Source organism: Carassius gibelio, chromosome B7 (assembly GCF_023724105.1).
Source record: "Carassius gibelio isolate Cgi1373 ecotype wild population from Czech Republic chromosome B7, carGib1.2-hapl.c, whole genome shotgun sequence".
Lineage (NCBI taxonomy): Eukaryota > Metazoa > Chordata > Actinopteri > Cypriniformes > Cyprinidae > Carassius > Carassius gibelio.
Window position 1 is genome coordinate 22008412 of NC_068402.1, and position 23480 is coordinate 22031891.

A 23480-nucleotide genomic window follows, 5' to 3' on the forward strand; every position below is an offset into this window, starting at 1 on the left:
TCTGACACTATCAAAAGAATTCATATGACTATAGCTTGCTATTAATTACTTGCTTTCAATAATGGATGCATTTAACATATAATTATACAGCATCTTTACAGAGGTGTAATGTACAAGTTGCACGTAATTAATAATATTTCCTTCTTTCTGTCTTACAGGATTTTTTGCAGATAATCCTAATGCTGTTTTTCTTTTTTCAGGTCTAAAATATCGAGCTCAACAGCTATTTTAAGAGCCAACCCTCACAAACCTTCCTAAAAACTAAAAGAGCTATTACTGAGTCTCAGTGAATCTTGCCATGATCAGCTCTTCCCAGGTACATTTGTTTAGAATATTTTTTAATCAACATTTACTCATCAAATGCTCTGGTCTGAATCTTACTTTAACTTAATTATGTTTAATGAGCAATATTAATTGCACACAGAGTAAGTAGAGATTATCTTGTTTCACAGAAGAGAAGGAAGACCAAGGAAATGATTTGCTCAGGATGAGGAATGAAGACGGCCATCTTGTGCTCAAACAAACAGAAGTCCTCTGGTATGTGTGTGTTGAAGCAATGCTGTGTTATATAACACAATGATGATCTCTCACAGAACTGGTCATGTCAGCCTTGATTTTTTTTTATACTATTACAATTACAGCATGTTAGCAAAGTGTGACTGGACATTTTTAATATTATGTTTTTAAAAACACACCACCTGTTTTAAGAGTAGACAAGTATCATGAAATTGGTTTAGTTGATATAAACACCAATGTACATTATTTCATTGTTTTGTAAATGTTATGTTATAAATTGTGAATTGATAGTGGATTGGTTTGAAGCCAGGCCTTACACTGCACAGACTAAAACACATTTGTGAGAGAAGTCAGGAACTTTGGAGAAAGATTCTAGAGGGAAAAAACTCATTTACTGCAACAAAAGATGAATTCTAGAGTCTCTGAGAACTACACATGCTAATGCAGTCTCATGAGCAAGACCTTTGCCTCTGTAACTTTTTCTTAATTCTTTAATTTTTATTGCAGTATTTTAATTTGTACAGATGATCTCATCAGCCAAATGAGGGGTTTTGACCAAGAGATGCTCTTGAAAGGAGTGAAAGAAGAGGATGTGCTAAATTCTCTTCAGAGAAAAAGCTTCTCAAAAGGTCTTAAAACAGCTTGAAGAATGGTAAGTGTACAGTACTACAAGGGTCATAGTTGCTCACCCTGCTAAAATCACACAGAACATAAGCTGAGCTCTCTGTCCATTAAACAACTTCATCTGGATTGTTTGTTTCACTTTCACCAGGTCTGGGATGTTAGGACTGAGAGATCCTCTGGCTGAGAGAAGCTACACCACATCAGTGCTGGATATCAACCACAAACTGTTTCCAGACACGAGAGAAGAAGAACACGATGGGGAGATGAAACCAGTTTAGATGTGATGATGGGAATCATTATTTTCTGAAACCGTATCACATGTCTTATATGTATCACATGATCTGTATCACAGTTGACTGGATGGGACTGTGTGACTTTTAAGGACATTTCATCACTCATCTGTGTGAACTGATTTATATATGAGGTTAATGTATCTTTGATGATAATTATTTTCATTGAATCTTATTTGTCTTGATGCTACTTTATCAACTTTATAGTCTATGCTTCAATAAAATGAAAATGGTGAATATTGTGTTCTGAAGATTCTTGGTAAATACATAATTTTACTAGGTAGGCTCATATGTGTTTATTTTAGACTTGGAAAAACAACATATTAATTATTGGGATTATTTTTTTATTTAAAACATCTGGAACATCAGTACACCAGAAATTAATTTTTTTTATATTTTAGTAACAAATATGCACATTTTTTAGTGAAATAAAGGGAGTTACGAGATTAATTATTCTGCATTACAAAATGGTGCCATGGGCTTTATAGTTACAAACACTTGAGGGATAACTGAGAATGTAGCAGGAATGATCAATGTAGATCTTGTACTGCATTAAAACCAAGAGCAGGCACATTACTGATGTTCAATACCTGAGGAGCAAGATACGGGGGTGAGGAGGACATTTTTACACTGATTTTTGCTAAATAGTTATATATATATATATATATATATATATATAAATTAATATTCTTAGCACTGCATGAATTTGTCCTTGTGTAATAGTGAAGTATCACAATGTGTATACATTGTCCTTGATTACTGCTTTATAGGTGGGGAATAGATAAAGGCAAGTTGTTGCAGGTTCATCCATTATATTTCTTGCCATTTACTTCAAAAATCAAATAAATAATCTATTATTTTCATTATTAAATCATTTCTTTCTAATTTTTCAATGTTTCATCAGATGGCCTCACAATGTCCTGTCAAAAGGTATAATAGTCATGATGAATAGAATAGAAAACAGAGGACTGTGAAAACTGTCAGATATAAATGTGACTCAGCTCAGTTTGTTGTCCATGATGAGGACAATACATATATGTAGGTTTTACTGCCCTTCTACCCCCAGGGGCCCAGTAGCACCCCCCGGAAGAGCCCAAAACTGTACTTTTCAAATGGCTGTAAATCAGAGTCCAATTAACATATCAAAGAGGAAATGGGCAGGATTATTACTTATGCTATGCTGATAAAATAATGTTGAGCTCAGTTTTCAGAAATAAATGGAAAGCTGACATAAAGGCATTTTAAATATTGCTCACTGTAAAATACCACATTTCAGCCTGCCTCTCAAATATATCATAGAGGTTTGCACAATAAACATATTTAGATATCCAGTTTTCCTTAAAATAAATAATTTATTTCGTTTCGTTAATAAAAGGTTTTAAACTACATTACCCACAAGCCTCTGTCGTTCTATCTATGCAAAGGCAACACTAGGGGGCTGTTTTTTGTAGTTCATTGAAGTTATGCTTAGGGTTAGGATTAGGATCTCGCTAAAGATGTCATTTTTGTCAAGATAGCAACACTTCATTGTTGACTTAATATATTACTATTGTGATGATAGCAGCAAAACATACTTTTTTACATGATGCGCTGTTTAATATGGGTTAAAAGATAGTCCAACCACAGACTGTCCTGAAAATTCATAGCCAATGACATCAAAGCTGAGCAGCAGCGTCACACTTCCTTATCCATGTAAGACCGACGTCTTTCGTTTTTCGGCTGAAGGGATAGATTCGGTTAACAATAGATTAAGCTTGCTACTTATTGGATTCTGTTTTATTAACGTCTTCACCTTCCTCCGTTGTTCAGCTTGACAAACACTGGGCAATATTGATGTGCACATGCCCAGCAGTCGCAGTTGTATCCAACAGACAGATTCCTCTATAATAAATATAAGACACATTTTTAAGATTTGTATTTTTTTTTTTTTGACCAAAGACAAATATATTTACTAATCAAATGACGTGCTTCTAAAATTTACATTGTATATTACATTGTGTTTTAAAGTAAAATTTTTATCACATTTGTGTTTCTGTGATTTACCATTCTCTACCATTTGAACTCTAGGAATAAAAACTGAAATTATAAATGAATGAATGAATGAATGAATGAACAAATAAATACATAAAGCATAATAAACATGCATATTTTTGTAAGGATCTTCCATTATTTATTTATATGTCAAACTCATTTAAAGACAACATGCCCAAATTACTACACTGCGTCCTCTGTCACCAAGCTCGTTTTTGCCACCATAAAGAATAAAAAGGCAGTTATGTTGTAAACATTAACTATTTTCAGTATGCAAATGAAAATGCTTTTATTAAAAAACAAAACAGTAAATACAGTATGTCTTTCAGAGAACACTGGAAAAAGTGTTGTGACCAAAATGTTATACAACACAATGTAAATGTTTCAAACTCACAAAAAAACACCATGAAGACATGCATGTCAAGTGTGCAATATATTTTTAATATAGAGCGCTATTTTTAACTATTGTTTTCATCACTGGTTCTGTAATGTATTCATTATGAGCTTATAATTAAAACAAAGTTACATCTTCTGCAAAAATCAAACCACTGCAAAGTCTAATCACTGATCCAGGGACCATTTCTGTGTGTGGGGGATAAAGAGTTAACGAGGTGAGTCCTTGTGCATGATGGAGCTACAGCGTTATCCTCAAACAATCCTGTAAGACAGAAAGGAAGGAAATATTAAATTACATTCAACTTATACATTACACTGTGTTTTGTTTAGACCATAAAAGCAGCCTCTGTAAAGATGCTGTATAATTAAATGTTAAATGCATCCATTATTGAAAGCAAGTAATTAATAGCAAGCTATAGTCATATGAATTCTTTTGATAGTGTCAGATGAGACCGTCCTGGGGCTTGTACAATATCATACAAGTGTTAAACTGGATTATTAAGACTGTGATGTGTTTAGGGATCATTTTTAAGACTTTGACTCTGTCCAGATACCCACACTTGCAGTCTTGGCCACTTGAGAGTGTGTGTATGTGACAGTGTGTGAACGAGACTGTCCCCGGTCTTAATAATGCCAAAGCACAGCGTCCTTAACACACACTAAACCTCTCCAATACTGCTCCGGAGCACTATACAAAGCTTAGTGTATCCCATCATGCATCATGTTTTGGAATAAATCGTCAGACTTTTTGCCGAGATCTCACAAGAGGTCATGGGAAGCTGTCCAATGTACAGTATGTGAAATATTGATAATTAGATATTAAAAATCTCTGTAAACACATAAGTGTCCCATAAGGCAGTGGCTCCCAATCCTGGTCCTGGAGAAGCCCAACACTGCACATTTGAGATGTCTCCCTGATCAAACACACCTGATTCAACTCATCAGCTCATCAGTGAAGACTCCAAGGCAGATAAGAGAGACACCAAAACCGTGCAGTGCTGGGGTTCTCCAGGATCAGGATTGGGAAACACAGTCATCAGGTCATGGAAAGTTCGACACACACTTGTGGTCATCATGCTCACTTGAACACTAGGCCAAATACAGGAAAGACTTCAAATAAGTAATCAAGTGGTCAAGTGCAAAGATGGCAAGTGTGGGTATTTGGACAGTGCAACAGTTTAAGAAACAACAAATGCTGTACAAATTATAACAGCAGGAATGTTTGATAAAAGGGACAAACTATCACAGACTTACTGCTGCATATATCTGCCTCCGCAGCTTTCTGTCTTCTCCATTTCTGAAGGAATCCCTCTCCAGAAACACCACTGGGCTGACTGCCTTTACGTCTTTTCAGCTAAAAATAAAAATAAAAATAATAAAAAGGGGAGAGTAAATAAAATTGAATTATATACAGAATGTTAATAATGATCTGTGAGCAAAATATTTAGATATAATATATATATAAATATATATATAAATATAAACTGATATGAAGGAACTGCAAGATGGAAAAATGCATGTTTTATTATTTATTTTTAATTTGATTTTTTTTTTTTTGGATTTACATTAAAAGGTATTAAAAGCATGCTACAGAACATATGATTACTGTGATATCTGTCATATAAAAGCACATAAAAACACTAACATTACAGTGATACAAACATAGCTGGTTTGGTGATTATTGTATTGTTGTATTGATTATTAATATACCATAGTAAAACTACAGTTACAGTTACTAATGTTCAGTTTAATGTTTTAACTTCACATTTCATTTATTACTATTGTAAGTGTCGTGATTACCATGATTTTACTACAAATACAACTTACATCATTAATCCTGAAATTAATAATAATATAAAACGGATCGAAGGTCTAGGGCACGTCAGGTGACAGATAAGAGTTTAATCAGACTAATTAGCAGCTGTGTTCATTTATTTAAACGCAATGAAACTCAAAGACAGCCGCGGATGACCGACATAATACAGCGATTAAACATATGGCACTAATCTGATTAATAAATAAGACAGAATACATTTTATAAAAGGCATTAAAAGAGCGTATATACGACTACTCACCCAAACTGTGGAACTGATAGCAAGTATCGCGATGTGTGTTGAATGAGACTTCTTGAACGTGATTTCATAGCGATAAACATCTCATGTCCTCGTGTCGAATTCTGACGCCAAAAGTTTCCCATTGAAAGCAATGAAGGTCGTAGTGCTTCGATATTCGACGCCGAGAGGCACATTTGGCGTCATAAAAGTGACGCTAGGGGCGCTTGACCATGCTTCGGTTTTTGACGCCTTTGGAGTGAGAATGGGTTGTAAGTCGTGGTATTGAAGGTGGAGAGAGAACTGTACATGCACTCCCCCCACCCACAATTCCGTCCGGCCCGAGACTAGAACCCACAACCCTTCGATTGGGAGTCCAACCCTCTAACCATTAGGCCACAACTTCCCCAACTTAATACCACGCAACCCAACCCAATGGAAGATATGGCTTTTCATGCTGCTAAGTTTCCCCTTCTGCTTCTGATAGGAGGCAGTTATGATCTAACTGCAGGTTAAATCCAGTGGGGCAAAGACACATTTGTCTTTAAATGAATTAGAATGTGGACTTCAGTTTAGTCTTTGTCTCCCACATTATGGCACAATACAACATCTGTAGTGTCGTCCTCTCTTACTCGACGTATATACACTATATCGAAGCAGCAGCCTGACTGCTGTCTGTTAGAAGAAAAGGGAAAGCTCAAATTAATGAGTTTTGGGCTATTCCATTTAGCATCAACTGATCCTGTTCACATTTAATGCATTTTTAATGAACAGATCTTTCATGGTAAATCTAAAGTTAATTTCATAAGTTATAAATCCTGCATAGTGGTTAGCCAGTTCACAATTTCCCTTGATTACTCTCCACAGATGGTCATGTTCTGCTGGTTGAGCTAAAAGGATCGCACAAACCCTTGTCTCTGAATGAAACCAAATGATTGTTTACCATTTCACAGGCCAAAACAATCTGCGCTCATTCCATGTCCAGCAGATTATGATTAATGGTGATGTTATAAGATTTGATTTGCCACTGCAGGATATTACTCCATAATAGGAATCGCTTTTTTGACAATGTTGGACATTCGCTGAGATAACAGGCTAAGTAATCAGCAAGAACAATTTGAAAAATGTTTCTGTCACATTACAAAAACACAAACATTCACCTTTGACATTCAATCGGAGTAAAACAACATAAAAATATCAGCATAGGTCATGTACACAATTCTGCATTACCTTTGCCCCCTAAGGCTTGTTTTGTCTGATATCTTTGCAATTGATTTATACTATTTAAAAACAGTAAGGCGTGGGACCATTGGCACATAGTCACACGTCACTCCAAGTGTCGCTAAAAAGCCACATCCAGAACATGTCTTAGAACAACTACATACAGCCAGTTGATCTACAGTATGCTAAATATCGTTGTGTAAGCCAGGTAAATGCATGTGGAAAGTTCACAGTAATATACGTTCAACCGTATCTGGACATATTCACTTTTTTTTTTTTTTTTTTGCAAACTTTTGTTTGTCACACAGTGTCCAGGAACATGGACTGTCTTACTGACAGGCGGTGTTTATTAAGTCTCCATGGTGGAGATGATGCTAAATAGCACTAGGGTACCCCAGGGATCTGTCCTGGCTTACTTCATTTTTACCGTCCACATGATAGATTTCCAGTACAACCCCACTGAAGTTCTCAGATGACTTAGAGAGTCTCACAGAAAGAATGTGGACCACCGGCGATGTGCCAGACTCACACTTGCTCACCGGACTAAGTGCAATATACCACAAGCATCCAAAGAGGTTAAAGCACAGCATACAGAGGCAACAACAAGCTGATAGATAGATACGATCAAACAAACCATACACTAAGAAAAACAAATTAATACATCTACAAGGCAAGTCAGATGATTAAAGTAATTGAACTAAAGCAAAATTTGTGGTTTAGAAATTGTCTTTTTAGTGTTCATGATGCTTATTAGATTAGTGTTATTATTTTCTAATTTCTAAATCTTCACTTTTTGACTATCCTTGTGTAAAGCTACATTTGTACAATTTCCTTTCGTTATGTGCACATCATGGAGACACCTAGACAAAACAAGAACTAGACCTTGGACACATTGGAACACCTGTACGAAAGCTAAAATAAATAAATAAATAAATTTAAAAAAAACACACACACTCACACACAAATACTCTCATAAACATCTTCCTTTTTAAAGTAATGTAGAATCCTCAGAACAAATGGTTCTTAGTTTCCTAGATACAATACTATTATACTATTATGGTACATTTTGGATACCTTTAGGGAACTAATATGTACTCTTTAAGGGGTAAATAAGTATGGTGCCCTGGGAGATGACATGGTTGGTTCACTTAGTTTTGTTGTGGCCACGACATAATAACTCTTGGGAACGTGATATGTCCTGGCCACTAGATATTAATTAGATTATTAGATTATTCATGAGATTATTTTGTCGAGGTAGTAGCATCCTTATATCATGGCCTCAAGATGCTATGATGAGGGAACAACATCCATTTCTCGTGGCCATGACTTTTTATGTTGAGGTAACAACCTTTAGTTATTTATTTATTTATTTATTATTATTATTATTATTTTTTTTTTTTTTTTTTTTTTTTTGTGGCCATACGTTTAATGCTTAAACAAACCTGCATGAACATAGCAACCCGGGATTATCAGAGATTATTCATTAATATTTTATTTTGAATTTGTATTATTATATATATTTTTTTTTATTATAGAAAATATTCCATTGTTAAATTATTATTTTAACCACATGCCTTGGCTACTAGACTTTATTATGTGTCATAGCATTACAGCCTTCAAATTAAGTTCATCATGAATAAATGTCACATAAAGTTCATAATGTAAAATAGGCCTACAAGAAAAAAAATATATATATCCATCCTACATTCTACAGTAAGTCCATTATCTGATCATCTATTCCCCGTAATATTTGTATATTAGTATTATGATCTCATGGCCACGACATAATGATGTTCCCATGAGTTAATACAAATTTCCCACAAATTAATATCTCGTGGCCACAATTTATTATCTCAATCCCACGAGTTATGATGTCCTGGCCATGACAAAACTAAGTGAACCGACTATGTCATCTCCCGTAAATAAGTAAATACTAAAAATACTAAAGTGTATAATATAATATAATATAATATAATATAATATAATATAATATAATATAATATAATATAATATATTTTGAAATGTTACTATTTCAGCGACAGCATTTGTAATTATTATTATTATTATTATTATTATTATTATTATTATTATTATTTATTTATTTATTTTTCAGAAAATGTTGTCATATAAATTAAAAAGCACCTTTTTTACCTTACAAAAACCCTGCAATTAATACATTAGAGCTTGATAAAAAAATACAAATAATAATAATAATAATAATAATGATAATAAAATAATAATACATAAAAAAAAAAATCTGTAACTGAAATTAATGAATTTGAAATAATTATCTATGGCTGAACAAGTCTATGAAGGAGCACATAACATTCTGAGGCTATGGCTGCCACAAGGGCTCCCTCCATAGTATCATAGATTGTTTTGATTTTGTTTGGGGTGGGGGTGTGGAGGTTTCCATTTAATTTATAACACAGCTGAGAGAGACAGGAAAGAGTACCAGGATGTGCTGCAAACTGAAGTGCATATATGCAACCACTGTGGCTCTTTATGTGTCATGAACACATGCACTACCCACTGTTCAGCAGAATTTTTTATTTTTTATTTTTTTGGTTCACAAATGAGCTTTTTGCCAGAAGTCTCATGCTTATTCGAACTGAAGGGGGATGAGTGAGACCCATCAATCACAGAAGACCCTGCTTCTCTCCATCTCTACATATAATGTATGTGTGTGTGAACATCCATGTATCTGTCTGTCTTTGTGCTCCCTCACAAAAATAAATGTGTGACAAGCCTGATTTCTGGCACAGCAGCAATATATGTACACTGTATAAAAAAATAAATTAAAAAAAGATAGTTTTTAGAGGTTGGAAATATAATGTACTCTGTTACCTCAGTTCACTGGGATAGGAACGAGTACTGCGTCTGCTAAGACACTATGGGAAAAGAAACTGAAGCCTTTTTTTCAATCACACAGTGAATCTGCACGACAATTGGTTTGTGCAGTGTATTAAAAAAACGAACCAATAGCTTGGCAGCTGAGCTGAAAGAGCCTATGGCGACAAAGCCCGCCAGAATGGGCGGGGCATCTATATAAGCGGACGTTCGCCACAGAAATCTTATAAAATACATAAAAATACATATCATGTCTAGCAACACAGTACTCATTCCCTTTCAATACTACACTCGTACTGCATCTACTAAGATGCTATGGGAACGCATTACAATCACGCCATGCTAATGTAGTGGAATGACTAAAAGTATTAATTTTACATTTACATTTAATCATTTATCAGATTCTTTTATCCAAAGCGACTTACCAATGAGAACAATAGAAGCAGTCAGGTCAACAAGAGAACAACAACAGTATACAAGTGCCATGACAAGTCTCAGTTAGTCTAATATAGAACGCATAGCCAGGTTTTTTTTTTTTTTTTTTTTATAAATGAAAAGACAATAATATATGTGTAACTTCGACAACAAGGGGTCAAGAGCTAACAGGTGAACTAATGGCAGTGAGTTTGAATGTGATACAGCCAAGGGCTCTCTGCCAGATCTGTTTATGCAGGGCACTTCACTTCAATCAGAAAGAATCCTGGCCTGTAAGACCGGGACTTCCAGGTTCTAAAGCCTTGCAAATGTGGATGACAGCTGAACCATTGCCGCCTCACACACCAATGGACCATACCAAAGATGAGGCGATGCCTCTAGTTGAATGGGCCCATATTCCAACGGCGCATTGAAGGCCCAAATAAGTGTATGCTACCGAGCATACCATCCATCTAGAGAGTCTTTGCTTCGTGACTGGAAGCCCTTTGGCGGAAAGCGTAATGACCTGTGCTCTGAGCAGAGTGGAGTGCACCTCAGGTTCGCAAACGTGCCATGGTTTCAGGATGACTTTAGAGTCTTAGGCCCAAATTCCATGCAGGTAGGGCTAATGGAGAGTGCCTGCAGGTCCCCTATTCACGTTTCTGATGCCAATGCCAGAAGCAGAGCAGTCTTCATTGATAGTGACCGAATGTTGGCAGACTGTAGTGGATCGAAAGCAGGCCCATTGCTCGTTAGAAGAGGAGTTTTGATGATCTTCATGTGTAAACACTCTGACAGGTCAAAAATGCTGCACACATTCTCTTAAATTCACTGGTTGTGGACAACGGGAGGGGCGGGGCAATTTTCATTGAAGAAGGCAAGCCACTAGCAAAGCAGAGCAAGACATGGACTCTCTTAGTGAGAGCGGTCTGTCTCAGCAGTGCAGCCTCAGTGTTTGGCGTGGGCCCAGGCAAGAGGCACGTTCAAATACAAAGCTGTCAGCGATATTGAATCATTGGTGACAAAGTTCTGCTCCAAACCGCCCAGGAGGATTGAGCCGCTCGACAATGAGGGCTGCCGAACCTCACGTGAAAACACACTGGCAGATCAAAGAGTGATGCAGGGGCTTTGCCGGCATTAAATTACTCAAGCCTTTTCGTTCATACCCGCAAGTTCGCCATTTGTACCTCTGAGTAACTGAGAGGAGAGAAACACAAGAGTGGAGGAGACGGAGCTCAGCATTGCACACACACAAGAGAAGGTGCCATCATTGCTTTGATCTGCCTAGGAGGATCAAGCTGCTCATGTAAGGAGGGACACTGATCCTCACGTGTAACACACACTGGCAGATTGAGCATGCATGATGTGTGTCGGCATGAAATTGATCAAGCCTGATAACTCAACCTACAAGCTCACCGTGAGACTCATGCTCTCAGTGAGTCTCAGTAAGCGCACTGCTCACTGTCCTTCTGCGGCAGATCTGAGTGCAATGGGGAGAGAGAGCATGTAGGCACAGTGCCGGCATGAGATCGGTCATACCCAGTTCCTTATTCCCTGACTACACTGTTTTCCTGTCCAAGAGAAAGGAGAAATGGGAGAGTAGACCTGCCTTCAGTGATGCGATCTGTGAGTGTAGAAAAGCAAAACTCATGCTTTCAAAGAGAGCATTCCATCTCAGTGAGCGAGCAGTCTCTGTGTGTGGGCTTCCCAGACAGATTCCCTGCACAAGCTACACTCGCAGCACAACATTTGCAACAATGTCGCTAGAATTTGGTCTTTTTTAGGGCTTACCTGCTAGAAATAAGTTCTTTCAGAATCGCCAGATGGCGGTGGAGAAAAGGACCAGAACTGTTATGAGCCTAGAGTTGGCTCTATCTGAGAATCCTGTGGCAAACACCCGCTTATATAGCCAGATTCACCACCCATTCTGGCGTGCTTTTGTTGGCTTTGTCACCATAGGTGCATGCAGCTCCGCTGCTGAGCCATTAGTTAATTTTTAATACACTGCACAAACCAATGACTGTGCAGTTTCAATGTGTGATTGAAAAAAGGCTTCAGTTCAAGAGAAAGAAAGGCTTTTCCAATAGCATCTTAGCAGACACAGTAGGAGTGTGGTATCGAAAGGGAACAAAAAATGTTGTAGGATGTTTTACAAGAAAATAAAATTCTGGGTTACACTCAAGACTACTGTTCCTTCATTCATTAATAACTACACAGAAACATATGAGTAGTGCAATATTAACATTCTAGTAACAACCAATAAGTAACAAGAAACTCTGAATAAGGAATTATAAAGTAGCATTTAGTTGAATGCAGTACTTCACTATTAGCTGATCAGTTTCATGCCTCCCAGAAACCCCCCAGAAAGAAACTTCATACAGTTACATAATTAATGTGAAACTAATCAGTGACTATTGTATGATAAATAATAATATTTATTTATTCATTTGTTTATTTATTTAAATTTAGATTCTATCCACTAATTTAACATTTACCTCTTATATAATTAATATATAATAATATATTAATTATTAACACATACTAGGGCCATTACTCTTCACGCTTTACATGTTACCCTTTGGAGATATCATCAGGAACCACAGTGTTAGCTTTCAATGTTATGCTGATGACACTCAGCTATAATTCTTTGCGTCCCGGCGAAACATACCAATTTGAAAAACAGAAAACAGAGGTGTTGATTATAGGACCTAAAAACTCTGCATGTAATAACCTAGAATGCTGTCTAAGACTTGATGGCTGCTCTGTCAAGTCTTCATCATCAGTTAGGAAACTAGGAGTGCTATTTCAAAGCAATCTCTCCTTAGAAAGCCACATTTCTAGCATTTGTAAAACTGCATTTTTCCATCTCAAAAATATATCTAAACTACGGCCTGTGCTCTCAATGTCAAATGCAGAAATGTTAATCGTTGACTTGATTGCAAATGATTGCACAGATATTATTTAAACTGAACTGAGATGAGGACATCAGTGAATTCATTGATGAACTGCCTTTAACTGTCATTTTGCATTATTGACACTCTTTTCCTAATTAATGTTCTTCAGTTGCTTTGAAGCAATCCTTTTTTGTTTAAAGCGCTATATATATATATATATATATATATATATATATATATATATATATATATGAAGAGTTCAGATGCAAAAACCTTTAAATGCCATCTGAAATTTGCATCTAAAATTGGGATTTTTATCAAGCTCCTATGCTTAGGTTGAGTCATTTTACCTTAATGGCAATGTGCAGGTCCTTTTCCAGACTATTGAAGTGAAATAACTGAACATAAATATAGGAGCCTGATAAAAATCCCAATTTTAGATGAAAATTTCTGATGGCATTTAGAGGCTTTTGCATCTGAACTCTTCATATATATATATATATATATATATATATATATATATATATATATATATATATATATATATATATATATATATATATATATATATATATATATATATAAATAAAGGTGACTTGACTTGACTTGCAAGTATGCAAAAATAGTAATTACTGATTGGCTAAAATGTAACTTTTTGTTAGTATAGCTATATAATTTTAGTTAGTTAATCATAGCGAGGGTGTATTACTCATTTGTTTCTGTGGTGTCAGACTTTTTGCCCAGTGTTCATATTTGAAGTTCAAGTCTTTAAAGTCTGTGAAGTCCACAGCTATAACAATGTAGGTATCATTTGTGTAGGGTGGCTCAATTACGGATTGCTATAGAGGACTGATTTTTAATCAAAGACAGTCTAGAAAAGTATAACACCCACTGAGGCACTGATAGCAGACAATCAAAATTACATTTATTTATTTTTTTTATTATTTTATTTTTTAAAAAATAAATACCTCAAAACTGGAGGAATGTCAGAAACTTTTATTAACCAAACTTTTTTCTTTGGACCTTCAGTTAAGAATCAGTCGATTTCTCCAATCATCTATTTGTAACGTGTTAAAGAGAGAATAACAATGTATAAACTAATCAACTCATCACTTGTCAGTGATGGTCCTAAATGAATTCAGCTCAAGACAATGTAGCCAGCTGTGGGCACCCCCGCATGTTTGGACCCCGGGGCTTCAGCCCCTCCTTGCCCATATATTAATCTTATAATTATATTATATTTATATTAAGCCCTGCAGAGGAAATATCCTGTCTTTAGACTAGGTTATTTCCCTTGTGATTCTCAGATAATTATTACAGGTTGTAGACAGAAGATGAGACACTTCAGTGTATTACCTGCCTGTGAGCGCTGTCCCCCTCTCCTGCATACAGCAATGAAAGCTCATTACTGAAATATGCAGTCTGAATCTGAAACCTGATGACCAGGTGAAAATGAAGGGGACTGAAAATTGAAGATCTATATTATTGCAAATTCACAAAGCATTCTATACAGCTACAGGAGGGTTATTTTCAATGTGCAGAGCAAGGTTTGTTGACTAAAATATTGCAGTATTATGATTGTAAACCATTCAATTGGTATTAATAACCTAGCTTATATTCCTAGGTTTCACAGCTAATTGTGAATAAAACCTCTTTGTTTTAAGTAAACGTGTTGATACCAGACACCCTTTTCTTTAAAGAAATTGTGAACTTTCTTAATTTAAATTGACATTTTTAATTTGCCTTTGCAGTCAGTTTCATTTAAATGATGGATTGCTTTGTATGTGTATAATTGAACTTTTGAGAAGGAAATAGCCGACAAGGAATCAAAATAATAAGAATAAGAATATGATGATGAAGAAAAAAAAAAAAAAAAAAAAAAAAAAAGCTTGTGTTGCTACTTCATTAATCAGAGTGGAAAGGTTTTGCACCCAGATGGGAAAAGAGGACTAGCAATCAGACGAAAGGCCCAAAAGAAAGGGCCTACTATACCACTCTAATGAACACTGAGGGGACATTTCTGTACTTTTTGCTTGTGTCCAGCCAACCTGTTGTCTGTCAACCAAAATAAATATGCTAAAAAAAAACACACACACACACACACACACAAAAAAAAAAAACTATTAAATAGCTAAAATATTTAACCCAGAAACTAAAATACTAATCCAGTACCAATTAAATATTTGAGCACATTTACTCTTTTTATTATTATTATTATTATTATTATTATTATTATTATTATTATTATTATTATTATTATTATTATTATTATTATTTAGTATTACAAATTTCCACACTCAACTAAAATAGCACAAATTGAATTATCAGAATTATTAAATCCTGTTAAACAAATTACAACGTTTTGCCTTAATAGCAGCTTTCACAACAAACAAATTATTACCTGGAGCTTTTATAGGTTTTGAAGGAGTCCTTCACATGGCACAAAACATAAATAAATAATTGTTGTTTAAGACATTAATATAGCCACAACTTGACATCAGAAAGTTATTATGATAATGTGAAACATATAGCTCAGTGAGGTATGTCCAATCTGGTTATTGGGTATTAATACATTTTTTTATACATTTATGTCAGCTAGTTCTACAATATCAGAAAGATTACTAAAATACAGCCCAGTGTATCTTATTAATATAAAGCAATTTTTGTTCATTCTTCCATGTAAACCATTACATAATTTGAATTATATATTCTGTTTTGCATTAGAGTTGAATGAAATGTAGATAAGTAGGTGCTGGTCATTTTCTGTTAGGACATCATCTGATTCTCTCTCTCTCTCTCTTTCTTACATTATATCCTTCTTCCTTTCAGATGACGATGAAAGATTATTAAAACACAATGAGGCACAAAATCACTTTCACTAACTTTTAGATTAAATGTTGTTGATTTTGATTGCTTCCTAATCTGTAAGTCACTTTGGATAAAAGTATCTGCTAAATGACTAAATGAAAATATAAATGAAAAACTATAGTAGCTACTTGATGTACTTGATGTCGCAGTCTCTTTTCTTATTTAAAACATGTATTAATTAGTTTTAAAGCATTTGCAGTATTAAATTCCTTAATGAGTATATACCATTTATATTGATTATTGTTTTCAGCAGGGCATCAATATAGCAGTTTATTTGTTTATTTTTATTCAGAGACAATTAGGAAATGGGATCAATCATCCCTTAATTCTCGACAACTGACAGAAGAAAAAGAAAGAAATCTGCACATTCAGTGCAGCTCCTTACAGCTTGAGAAAGCAATTAAATAAGCTGTGGACTCATTCATTGACATGTGCTCTATTGTCTGTCACTCGATTAAAGGGTTTTGTTATAGCAGTAGCAGAAGACTCTTTTCCGCAAAATAATGGTTAACTCTCTTGCAAAGTACACTGGCATTGCTCTCTCGACAATACTCAGCCTTTATGTTTTCAAGGATCTTAACAAGTTGAGCACAGCATCGAGCAAGATTTCTCAGTGTCGAACCCAAATTAACATTTCTCTGACAAGTAGTGCATTTTCTTGTCTTCATGCTTTATGACTAGTATATCAGAGCATGATTAGATCTGACATAAAAACCCAACCATAACCCAAAGGGTTTACTATGTTTATAATGAAATAATCCTTGTTGTTGTGTCTTCACGGAAGATAAAAAAATAATGACATAACCAAATCTACTTAATGCGACTTGAGGTAAAACAAATGACAGCCTCCCACTCATGTCAGGTTATCATCACATGTCTGCTCTAGGTCTTCTGGGTTCATTTGAGCCCACTTGAAGTTGATTGTGTCTCAGCACTAGAGCTTAGGGAAGCACTCAAACACTGTGTGAACTAAAAGATCCTGAGGAAAATTACTTGAATTTGGAACAATTTTAGGGTACTCAGAAGAGAACTGTTGCTAACAAATCACAACCTATCCTAAAGGTTATTATTATTATTATTTTTTTTTTTACCCATTTAACCATGAAAAAAAGGGGGGATTTATGTAAACCTTTAAGATATTTTTATATGCCACCAATCACATCCAGTTGTTTTTTGTTTTTTGTTTCCTTTGGTGTGTGTGTGACCCACTTCTTGTGTGTATTTGTATATAGATGGGCACAAGTATCCACATGTTCATGCAAAATGTTTATCAGATGCATATAAGAGCTGTATAGAAAATGCACTTAAAATTCTGCCGTGTGTGTTGAACTTTTTAATATGCTTTTCTCACATGGATAACATATATATGGGCATGTTTTGGTGCAGCATTCAAAATTGAGATTTGCTGCATCCCAGGGTTTGGCTAGAGGGAGATAAACATATGTGCAAAAATAAATAAATTAATAACACCTCTTGAGTATCTTAGATGTTTAAGTGCCTTTGAGCTAAATTACCATTCCCCAATAAAACTGTATTGAGCAGAACATGCTGCACATTTTGACATTTATATAATAAAGCACAGAAAAGAAAGAAAATGTGCATACAGTGGTCATTTTATATCATTCCATCTGTGTGCACTAGCTAAAGGGATAGTTGACCCAATAATTTAAAGTATTTCTTAATTTACTCACCTCAAGGTGTGTATGGCCTGTATAAGTTCATTTCTTCCATTGATCACAAAATAAGATATTCTGAAGAATGCTGCTTACCAAACAGTAACCTGACAGCAGCCATTAAAAAAATAAAATAAATACAAACCCAATTCCAAAAAAGTTGGGACACTGTACAAATTGTGAGTAAAAAAAATAATGGAATAATTTACAAATCTCATAAACGTATATATTTTATTCACAATGGAAAATAGATAACATATCAAACGTTGAAAGTGATACATTTTTAATTGGCATGCCAAATATTGGCTCATTTTGGAATTCATGAGAGCTACACATTCCAAAAAAGTTGGGGCAGGTTGCTACCAAAAGAGGCTGGAAAAGTTAAATATGCATATAAGGAATAGCTGGAGGACCAATTTACAACTTATTAGGTCAACTGGCAACATGACTGGGTATAAAAAGAGCCTCTCAGAGTGGCAGTGTCTCTCAGAAGTCAAGATGGGTAGAGGATCACCAATTCCCCCAATGCTGCGGCGAAAAATAGTGGAGCAATATCAGAAAGGAGTTTCTCAGAGAAACATTGCAAATAGTTTGAAGTTATCATCATCTACAGTGCATAATATCATCCAAAGATTCAGAGAATCTGGAACAATCTCTGTGTGTAAGGGTCAAGGCTGGAAAACCATACTGGATGTCCGTGATCTTCGGGCCCTTAGACGGCACTGCATCACATACAGGAATGATACTGTAATGGAAATCACAACATGGGCTCAGGAATACTTGCAGAAAACATGGTCTGTGAACACAATCCACCGTGCCATTTGTCGATGCCGGCTAAAACTCTATAGGTCAAAAAAGAAGCCATATCTAAACATGATCCAGAAGCACAGGTGTTTTTTTTTCTGGGGCAAGGTTAATTTATAATGGACTGTTGCGAAGTGGAAATCTGTTCTGTGGTCAGACAAATCAAATTTTGGAGTTCTTTTGGAAAACTGGGATGCCATGTCATCCGGACTAAAGAGGACAAGGACAACCCAAGTTGTTATCAGCGCTCAGTTCAGAAGCCTGCATCTCTGATGGTATGGGGTTGCATGAGTGCGTGTGGCATGGGCAGCTTACACATCTGGAAAGGCACCACCAATACTGAAAGGTATATCCAAGTTCTAGAACAACATATGCTCCCATTCAGACATCGTCTCTTTCAGGGAAGACCTTGCATTTCCCAACATGACAATGCCAGATCACATACTGCATCAATTACAACATCATGGCCTGCGTAGAAGAAAGATCCGGGTACTGAAATGGCCAACCTGCAGTCGAGATCTTTCACCCATAGAAAACACTTGGCGCATCATAAAGAGAAAGATGTGACAAAGAAGACCTAAGACAGTTGAGCAACTAGAAGCCTGTATTAGACAAGAATGGGACAACATTACTATTCTTAGACTCAAGCAACTTGTCTCCTCATTCCCCAGACATTTGCAGACTGTTATAAAAAGAAGAGCGGATGCCACGTGATAAACATGGCCTTGTCCCAACTCTTTTCAAATGTGTTGATGACATGCAATTTAAAATCAACTTATTTTTTCCCTTAAAATGATACATTTTCTCAGTTTAAACATTTGATATGTCATCTATGTTGTATTCTGAATAACATATTGCAATTTGAAACTTCCACATAATTGCATTCTGTTTTTTTTTGTTTTTTTTCAAAATGTGTACAGTGTCCCAACTTTTTTTGGAATCGGGTTTTTAAATAAATAAATACAATAGAAGTCAGTGGCTACCATTAATGTTTTGGTTAGCAATATTCTTCAAAAACATCTTCTTTTGTCTTCAACAGAAGGAATATATTCCTTGGAACAACTGTAGGGTGAGGTTTTTTTTTTTTGTTGTTTTTTTTTCCAACTCGACAAATAAGTCATGTTAATAGAATAGAACAAGAAGGCCGGAAATGATCACCAGAGACTGTTCAGGGATGTGACCCCAAATGTCAAATGTGAACGCTTAGTACACACAATGCAATGTCAGTGTACCAATAATTGGGTGCAAACAACAGCAAATGGTGAAGAAGCCACAACAAACTGTAACCAGCATCCTTGGGGCAGACTCAAGGCATTTCCTAGAAATATAAATATTAAAAAATCAACCACAGTGACAAAAACCACAAAACAACATTACATTTATAAATATTTCAGCATCACAATAGCGAGGCACTGCTCCATGGGGATCATAGGACGTCCAGTCAGAGCTGGTGTACAATCTTAAACATATGCAGTCTGAAATGTGACAACAACGACAAAACCACAACAATTAAAATAGTTTTTTCCTTTCTTTATTTTTCTTTCTTCCTTTATTTATTTCTTGTTTTTCAAGTCTTGTATTTTATTTATTTAATTCCCATGCCCTCAAGATTTCTTTCATACTTTTCACCAGTCTTTTATGTACTGAATTGATTTTGTTTTGTTTTATATTCATTCAAATATAAAGAGCAACAACAAAAATATGGATTATTACTATTTAAGAACTAAATTCTACATAAAAAGTAAATGAATCATGCCACATTTTTAAATTAACCATTTTTTTTTTTTTTTGCAAACTATGAAATCAAAATATACATCAAGACATTTTATTTTTACTGGTAGTTTCCATTTATGGCATCATTTGCATAACTGACTTGTGCCATGTCATGTGGAATACAAATGTAGCAAAAATTGAGTCGTGACAGTAAATAAATGAAAACTGACTAGTTAGAACATGAAGAGACTCCATATTTAGTAAGGTGTGTTATAAAGGGATAAAGAGCCCAACATTTTGAAAGTCATTATCCTCAAATCGTTGAGGCAGTAATGGTGCTGTCAGAAAGAGAAGGTATGATATACATGCTGAGAGCAGACACGGGCGTTCCTCTTCGCTCTTATGAATTCTACTACTGTGAGTTCTATCAAGGTTTTTCCCATAGACCACACTCATAGAAAATGACCCTCAACAACTACTATTCAACATCCTTTTACCTGGAGAGTTTTTAGTTCAATGATTTATTTAGTTGTAGTGATTATTTTTCTTGGTTATAATACATATACTGTACATCTTGAGCACCCTTCAGTTTACAATACTCCTATTCAGTCCACAATAGTTACTTGTGTGTGTGTGTGTGTTAGAATACCACATTAGAATCCTTTATGACATGAACAAGCCAGATTAAGTAAGGACGGGTGAGTTTCCATTCACGGCAAATACAAAAGACGTGTAAATCAAAAAGTGTAAAGAAGTACTCTCTGCGCTTTATATATAATTTCAAATCTTTTCCCAGACTGTTACATCATTTCCATAGCCAAGTGTCCCTGAGGTGCCACAGAAATTGAAGCAAATATGATAAAACACTGCCTTGCCATTTACACTAAAGGCTTTATCAAAGACCCAAAGTGCAAGTGCAAGTGCAAAGTCCAACCAAACTCTTCATTTGTAAAGCCGCAGCACAACTGATAGAGTACAATAATGATCTGTGTGTAGCTGAACCCATTAAACAGGACATTTGAAAGATACATATTTAAGTTATCAGATTAATAGTGAAAATGCTTTTTTTTAAATTGTGCATTATCAAAGTTTTAATCAAATACTCTTCAAAACTTCATGATAAGAAGAGTCCCATATAAAACCATTCAAATTGTGGAAGGTCGTGCATGATGGATGATAGATAGATAATCTTCAGAGTATGCACAAATAAAATACATGTGTGTGAACCACACTTTACAAACACAAACCTATGATTACTAATGAGATCACACTGGTTATTGAGCACGTCTGAGGACAGAAGTAAAACTGTGTTAACCTCCTATGGTGCGACTGTTTTGTTCTGTGACCTCAATCTGTCAGTGCGTGATCATGTACGTTGGACTAATCTAGTGCTACGCCACTCTACAAATAAAGAGACATTACATTCCACACACATAAACTAGAAAGTTTTAAACTCAATAAATTCGCTCAATACCCTGAGTCCTAAACCTGACTTGTGCACTGCTGAGACTTGATAACACAAACTGCTTTTAGTTTTTAGCTATGGGCAAATCAAGGTTACTGAAGGCTAATGCGGGAGGTAAAAATACAAATAAATAAAAAAAAATACATTTATTTGTCTCAGAAAATAATCTCAGTTTCCTGAAAAGCAAAACCTTTTCTGAGACAGATAACATCTTTGAATCGTCTACAGAGATTTCACTGCCACCATTGCGTATTCAAGCATGCTTTCAATCATAATCTATTTCCAAGTTCTGTCATTCTTTACCACATCATCAGAGTAGAGCACAGTCCCCTTTTGTTACAAGGTAATTTCCCTTCTGAAATTGCTGTCATCACAAACTGAAGCTTCATATACATCAGGATGTAAATGGGGTTTTGGTGACAATCCGTCTCAATAGGAAGGTAAGAGGCCATAACTAATACTTATGGTATGTTGTCTGATGGTGGAGAGATCACTCTTGGAAAGCCATAAGGTGGAAAGTCTCCTTAGACAGAAATACTACGTCTAAAGTATTCAACTCAATCATGTTCTCATATCTCTGTACCAAACAAAAACACATTCAGTCGAAATCAGAGTAAAAATATGATATGCCTTTTGTTCGACTGTGATATTATGTAAATTACAAGAATTCACCAATGCAAACAGGATTATTAGCATATGAGAGAAAGCAGTTACAGCTTCTTACCACTGTCATCAAGAAGTCATCTTTCTAACCAGCCTGTGTCTGCTTTCATTTCCACTCTCCCCCTTCCCATCGATTTCCCTCATCTACCTCCCGGTCTGACTCACACCTTAATTAGATTAAGACATATAGTACTTTTCCGACAATTCTCCCAAGACCTAAATGGAACATAAATGATTGAATCCCTATTATCTAAAGCAATTATGAATTGATACCTGAGGGAAGAGACTTCTGACATATAACATTCAATATTCTCCTCTCCCCTGTGATCTCCTTTTAAAATGTTTGAATTCCATCATGCTGATCTTGTTTGTTTTATTTTTTTATTTTTATTTTTTTCATCATTAAATTTGTAGCATTCTCGTCAAGGGCATGTTTTTACAAAGAGGGATTCATTGAGTAAAATGACATGGTAACACAGATAATACAAAGAAGAACGGGATTGACTGGAACTTATTCCACTCTTTGTTGAATATCTCTGGTGAAACAAACATTACATGAAAGTTGAAAGGAAAAAAAAAATTAAAAAAAAAATTAAAAATTAAAAAAACAGATGCATTGCATTTAAAAAAATTGGTTATTGTGCATTTCTACTATGTTTGGTTGTCAGTGGTTGGCGCAGTATTAGAGAGAGAGAGACAGAGAGAGAGAGAGAGAGAGAGAGAGAGAACAGAAATTGCAGGTTTTAATTTGACATCAAACTCACACCACTTAACAATTTTATGATTCATTTTAATGAATCATTCATATGTGATGTATTACTAATTTTAACCAATTTCACAATACTTTATAATGGTTTCAGGCCTAAAAAAGAAAAAGAAAAATTTAATCACTTTACATCGGTCTATCTCCCTCATAATATTATAACATTTCAGTTATGATTAATTTGCAGTTTATTTTCAGCATATCAAAACCAAAAAATGTTTTTCCAAAAAATTTCAAAATATAA

General features: G+C 35.2%; 1 long non-coding RNA gene across 1 annotated transcript; it reads left to right on the plus strand.

Annotated features, from left to right (window-relative positions):
• Positions 1-200: 200 nt before the first annotated feature.
• Positions 201-1667, plus strand: LOC127962755 (uncharacterized). The gene is made up of 4 exons (XR_008154628.1): positions 201-316; positions 453-537; positions 1041-1168; positions 1289-1667. It is a non-coding gene; the product is annotated as an uncharacterized LOC127962755 (long non-coding RNA).
• Positions 1668-23480: the final 21813 nt, after the last annotated feature.